The sequence below is a fragment of the Dreissena polymorpha genome, chromosome 4 (genome assembly GCF_020536995.1).
Source record: "Dreissena polymorpha isolate Duluth1 chromosome 4, UMN_Dpol_1.0, whole genome shotgun sequence".
NCBI lineage: Eukaryota > Metazoa > Mollusca > Bivalvia > Myida > Dreissenidae > Dreissena > Dreissena polymorpha.
Genome location: NC_068358.1, coordinates 135,873,960 through 135,880,560, shown reverse-complemented (window position 1 = coordinate 135,880,560; position 6,601 = coordinate 135,873,960).

The following is a 6,601-nucleotide window of genomic DNA, read 5'->3' as shown; positions in this document are numbered from 1 at the left end:
GACGATGTATCACGATCGTATCCCTCTTCCTTTCAAAACTTTCTTGTTGAAGCGGCCTGCGATGTCGTTGATCATAGCCACCTATATCGAAGGGTTACCATGCTTGCATAACTGACATACACGGACTAGTACGGAATACCGTTATTGCCATCGTGGTTACACATTTTAATCCAGAGGGCGATAATCCGATAGTGCGATGGCGACAATGCGATATTACGATGGCGACAACGCGATAGTACGATGGCGACAATGCGATAGTACGAAGGCGACAACGCGATAGTTCGATGCGACAATGCGACAGTCATATCGTTGTCGTCATCGTATTATCGCATTGTCAACATCGTACTATCGCACTGTCACCATCACATTGTCGCACTGTCGTCATCGTATTATCGCACTGTCGCATTGTCGCCATCGTGCTATCGCACTGTCGCCATCGTATTGTCGCACTGTCGTTATCGTATTATCGCACTATCTTAGTGTCGCATTGTCGCCATTGTACTATCGCACTGTCGCCATCGTATTGTCGCACTATCGCCATCGTACTTTCGCATTGTCGCCATCGTACTATCGCATTGTCGCCATCGTACTATCGCATTATCGCCATCGTACTATCGCGTTGTCGCCATCGTACTATCGCATTGTCGCTATCGCATTGTCGCCCTCTGGATTTTAATGTGTAATCACGATGGCTATAACGGTATTCCGTAGACACTCATGCTTACTCATACTCATACAGACACTCATACTCATGCATTGTATCCATGCAGATACAAGAAGGGGCGTCCAAAGGATCGTTAAGCCGTCAGAGCCTTTCAACATAAATCAAGCAGTAAGTCAGGGAAGGATGCCCAGTACGGAACTATATATAAAGCCTACATAGACACACTTTTACGCCGTCTGGAGTCCGCAGATCATATGAGCTCAATAAGAACTAAATGTATTCAGTATAATGCTAGTGCTTGTGCAGACGATATTACTATTGATGTCAAATCCCAATTAGACGCTGAAATCATTTTAAGGAAAGCTGAGGACTTTTTGAAAATGTTAAAAAAATATTTACTATAGCCGAAGAAAACTGGAGCTCTTTTAGTGCTACCAACTGAAACAAAAAAGCATGATGACATTGAGTCATCAATAGATAACAATAAAGGCACAAATCATACCTGTTGCACACATCTTTGACTTTTAATTACGAGTCTCTACATTGAAGAAACTGCTGAACATAACGTCGACAATAACATTCGAAAGGCCATAAAAGCTGCTTCATTTCAAGTGGACTCAATAGTTTTTGAGGACTAGATGCACGATCAGCTGTACACGTTATCAAACTGTTTGTCAGTCCCATTATCAAAATGTTTGTCAGTCCCATTATGCTGTACGGTCTAGAAATTGTGCTGCTTAGTCATAGTCTGTCGACAAGTTAGAGCTGGCACAGAAACGGTTTTATCAAACAATTGTTTATGCTACAAATAAATACCACTGATGCAGCAATCTTTTTGTTGAGTGGACCCCTCCAAATGTAAGCTAAGATCCATAAAAGCGCTAGTGTTACTTTGGACTCGGTGTGTCTACAGAAAGAGGGTGCAGTTGAAAGGCTTAGCCCTAAGCCAAGTTAGTGTACAGACAATAAAGTGCAAGTTGGTGTATCGAAGTTCAAAAATTGGTTAAATGTATGACTTGGACTACCTAAAAGAAATCTTAAAAACTCCTGTGGACAAATCAATCTGGAAAAAAGTTACAATCGCCATCTATAGTCAGTGTCAAGATTTTATTTTCACAAACGCCTTGAGCACGAGTAAATTAAAGGGGCCTTTTCACAGATTTTGGCATGTATTGAAGTTTGTCATTAAATGCTTTATATTGATTAAAATAAACACTGGATCTAAAAAGCTCCAGTAAAACAATGAATAAAATTAAAGAAAGAAAAAAGTAACCCTCAACTGGGCTCGAATCACTGACCCCTGGAGTAAAAGTCGATCGCTCAGACTACTCGACCATGCATGCTCATACAATCAGAGATGTATTTTATACTTGATATAAGCAATCCTCGGAGTATCACACACTATAACGACAACAACAGAACTCTCCATTTTATTCAATCGTTTCGCGTTGCAACGCTTTATAATTTTCAGATTCTAAACCTTCAAAAACTGCATATAATGGATATTTTTGAGCACGGTAATTGTTCAGTTTTACTTTTTTCCTCACAAATATCATAACAACAACGAAAATTTTCGAATCTGAAACAAACAATTTATTTTTAATTTTGTCAGTTATCAAAACGTGAAAAGGCCTCTTTAATCTAAACCTACAATGCATGTCCATATGAAAACATCATCCTCTGTTACAGATACATGTTAGATCATAATGGGACGCTAATTGAACCCTGGTGAAGCTTAAATTGTTAAGGGGAATAAATCTTCAGACTACAAGAGCAGGTTTCAACAAAAGTGAAGTTGATCCAACTTGTCGTATCTGCAGCCATGAAGAGGGACCGATGTCACAGTTTCTCGGTGAGCTCACTATCCTGGGGATTGTCCAATTTTGAGTGATATTAAACATGAAGTAAATCTCCCGCCATGTTAAGCTACAAACCTATGGAAAGACTATAGAAGAACAGGTAAACATCATCATTGATTGTTCTTCATTTAACATCAGTGAGAGAGTACAGACAGCGAGGCTAGAATGTGTTGAGTTTCAATGTAAAAGACTTATAGTATCCCCACATATACGAGCGTTATAATATTCACAGCAATCTCATAAATATCCTAAAGCAATATTCCGCGTTAACAAAACGTCATCCAAAAATCTTATGAACAAAGAAGTAAAAAATATGTGTAAATTTTAAAGATAGTTCAACTAGATCGAAGGCCTGTCTTAATTTAAGTAACAATGCCCCAACTGCTTTTTCAATTTTTTAAGGAAAAAAAAACCCACAATCATCTGTTAATTAAACTTAGCAATGCAGTCGACATACGTATTTTTTATTGAAACCAGATTGAAATTCCGGTTATATATTATCAGGTTGAAATTAGGATCTTAGATGATTTGTAATCTGATTATAATATACTTTGAAAATGTTTAATAGACTTGACATAAGATTATAGCAATACTGGTCATAACACGAGTCTTCATAATAGTGGTATAACATATGCTACCTTTAAATCACTTGGAACTGTGCCTGGAGAAATGCTATTATTCATAATGGACAATACCAAGAAGGCGACAGGTCATAATAACAAGCAGTTGCGATGGAAAATTATCAGGGCGTATAAATATTCAGTTATGTATTAACCGGTGACACTGGTACATATGTAGATTCGTGAAACGTTCTTCGCGATACTCTTGAGTTGCTGCTGTCTCTCTGGCGTTCACACTGTGATACGGTATGTCGTTCTAGCGAGGACGCTGTAAGAACACCGTACTTGGGCGTCTTAATCATCGCCACAACGGAATGGCGTGCCATCTGCTTCTGCTTCTTCGCCTGGCGTCATCAAGGCGAACATGCCATTAATTAATCGTTCGGTCACCACCTTAGGCATTTGGACGCCGTTTTCATGCTTCCCCACGGCGACCACACACCGTCTTTTGCGATCAAACCAGAACCCGTCAGTCCGAAGCCAGTTCGGTGTGCTGCGGGTATACGCGAGTATTTCATTCAGTAAGATCGTTTGTTGATCGACGAATAAATAAGCTGATGCATATCATGTTTTACTGATAACGTCGTTTGATATGAAATAAAAGATATATGAGCAATAAATTACAAAATAACAACTGTTAAATTCTATTCATCTTTAATTATTCGAAAGTTACAGTTTAATTTACGGCAATGCAGCAGTGACTAACACTCACACTATTATCGCAAAGTTGACCCGCACCCTTCTCTTTTGTTTGAGTTTAAACGCCTGACAAATTATTTTCCCCGTAATTTGAAACGGGTTCGTTATTGACAGTGCTTAAGGATTCGAGCTCGTGGCTAAAATCATAAATGTGGAAAGTTTAAAGCTTTCTTTCACATTCAATCAAAGAATGCTATCAAGTTTTCAGTTGAATCGTTGATACAATCACAAAAACAATTGGCATAATTCGTTTTAAATGACAAACTTTATTAACATATATTCACCATTGTCATTATAATAACCAGTCTATACTCGTGTCACCAATCAATCGGAGTATACAAGAAAATTTAGATTTAACAGTAGTGTGTTATTATAGAAAGGATTGTAAAAAATTACTTAATCAAAACTTCTTATTATTGTTCCGAATCATGCATTTGTTTGTATGGTTAACGTGTTTAGTCGGCTACACAACAGGTATGCTTATTTAGTACTGGCTTGTTCTACTTTTGCTTCCGACCAAATATCACGTTCTTGTCTGTCTTCATACCAGTTTTATGATTTATTATACAATGTACCGGTATGCCAGAATTCTGTTAACAGCATTCCGTATTTATGATTTTTTTTATAGTTTAATTTTCAAACTATATGAACCGCACCGGTTCATAAAAAATAATTATTATTAATATTTGTAAAAAGTAGTAATTTCAAATATTTCCGTCGATCATAAGACTATCGAGATCAAAAGAGAAAATAATCTAATCAACCCAGCCAGCCAGACAAACAAATTGCACACTCAAGTTGATAATACACTTGAACGTGATTCACGACTTACGAAAATTACGAAGGAACGCATTACAAACGATCTAGATACTTAAAATCTATTTAGAATGATACTTTTGTTCAAAGGCGATATAATATTTTCCTTAATAATGTTTATTTTTGGTAAATGAATTAGTTGTTTTTTTTTTGTTGTTGATAACTCTTACAAAATTTGAAAATAAATCATTTTGAAAATGTGTGAACATTTGTTTTTAAATAAGTTCAAGATAATAACAGGCCGGCAATTTTTGGCAAAAACGTATTATCATGCATGTTTACAATTGCTGCTTACAATACTTCTCTTGGATATCTTGGATTGATTATACATTGGTAATTATGTTGCTATAAGAGCTCTCACGAAATATCCATAATAACTATCTTGTTATAAGTGTAAATCAACAAAACTAGCCTTGTCACCTTTTATGTGTACAAAGATCAAGTAATTCGTGTTTTTCAGCCGCCTTGTTTTAGGGATCGCATGTTTTCAAAGGTTTATAATTCATGGTTGGGTGGGAGCAGCCGTATTCGAAGGCTTAAAGTCATGCTTGAGATCGGATCACGTGTATTCGAAGGTTTATCATCTATGCTTGGGATGGGATCACATGTATTCGAAGGTTTATCCTCCATGCTTGGGATGGGATCACATGTTTTCGAAGGTTTATCATTCATGCTTGGGATGTTATCACGTGTATTTGAAGGTTTATCATTTTTGATTGGGATGGGATCACATGTATTTAAATGTTTATCATTCATGTTCGGGGTGGGATCTCATGTATTCGAAGGTTTATCATACATGCTTGGGATGGGATCACATGTATTCGAAGGTTTATCCTCCATGCTTGGGATGAGATCACATGTTTTCGAAGGTTCATCATTCATGCTTGGGATGTTATCACGTGTATTTGAAGGTTTATCATTTTTGCTTGGGATGGGATCACATGTATTTAAATGTTTATCATTCATGCTTTGGATGGGATCTCATATATTCGAAAGTTTAAAGTCATGCTTAGAATGGGATCACATGTATTCCAAGGTTTATCATTCATGCATGGGACGGGATCACGTGTATTCGAATGTTTATCATTTATTCTTGGGGTGGGATCAAATGTTTCAAATGTTTATAATTTATGCTTGGGATGGGATCTTATATTTTCGAAGGTTTAAAGTCATGCTTGGGATGCGATTACATGTATTCGAAGGTTTATCATTCATGCTTGGGATGAGATCTCATGTTTTGTAAGGTTTAAAGTAATGCTTGGTATGGGATCACATATATACGAAGGTTTATCATTCATACTCGGGATGGGATCTCATGTATACGAAGGTTTATCATTCATGTTCGGGATGGGATTTCATGTTTTCGAAAGTTTATCATTTATGCTTGGGATGGGATCACATGTTTTCGAAGGTTTATCATTCATGCTTGGGATGGGATCTCATGTTTTCGAATGTTTATCATTCATTCCTGGGATGGAATCACATTTATTCGAAGGTTTATCATTCATGCTTGAGATGGGATCATGTGTATTCGAAGGTTTATCATCCATTCTTGGGGTGGAATCACGTGTATTCGAATATTTACCGTTCATGCTTGGGATTGGATCAAGTTTATTCGAAGGTTTATCATTCATGCTTGGGATGGGATCTCGTGTTTTCGAATGTTTATCATTCATGCTTGGGATGGGATCACATTTATTCGAAGGTTTATCATTCATGCTTGGGATGGGATCACATGTATTCGAAGGTTTATCATTCATGCTTGGGATGGGATCTCATGTATTCGAAGGTTTATCATTCATACTTGGGATGAGATCTCATGTATTCGAAGGTTTATCATTCATGCTTGCATTGAGACCAGACTTATTCGAAGTTTTATAATTCATGCTTGGGATTGGATCACATGTATTCGAATATTTGTCATTCATGCTTGGGATCGGATC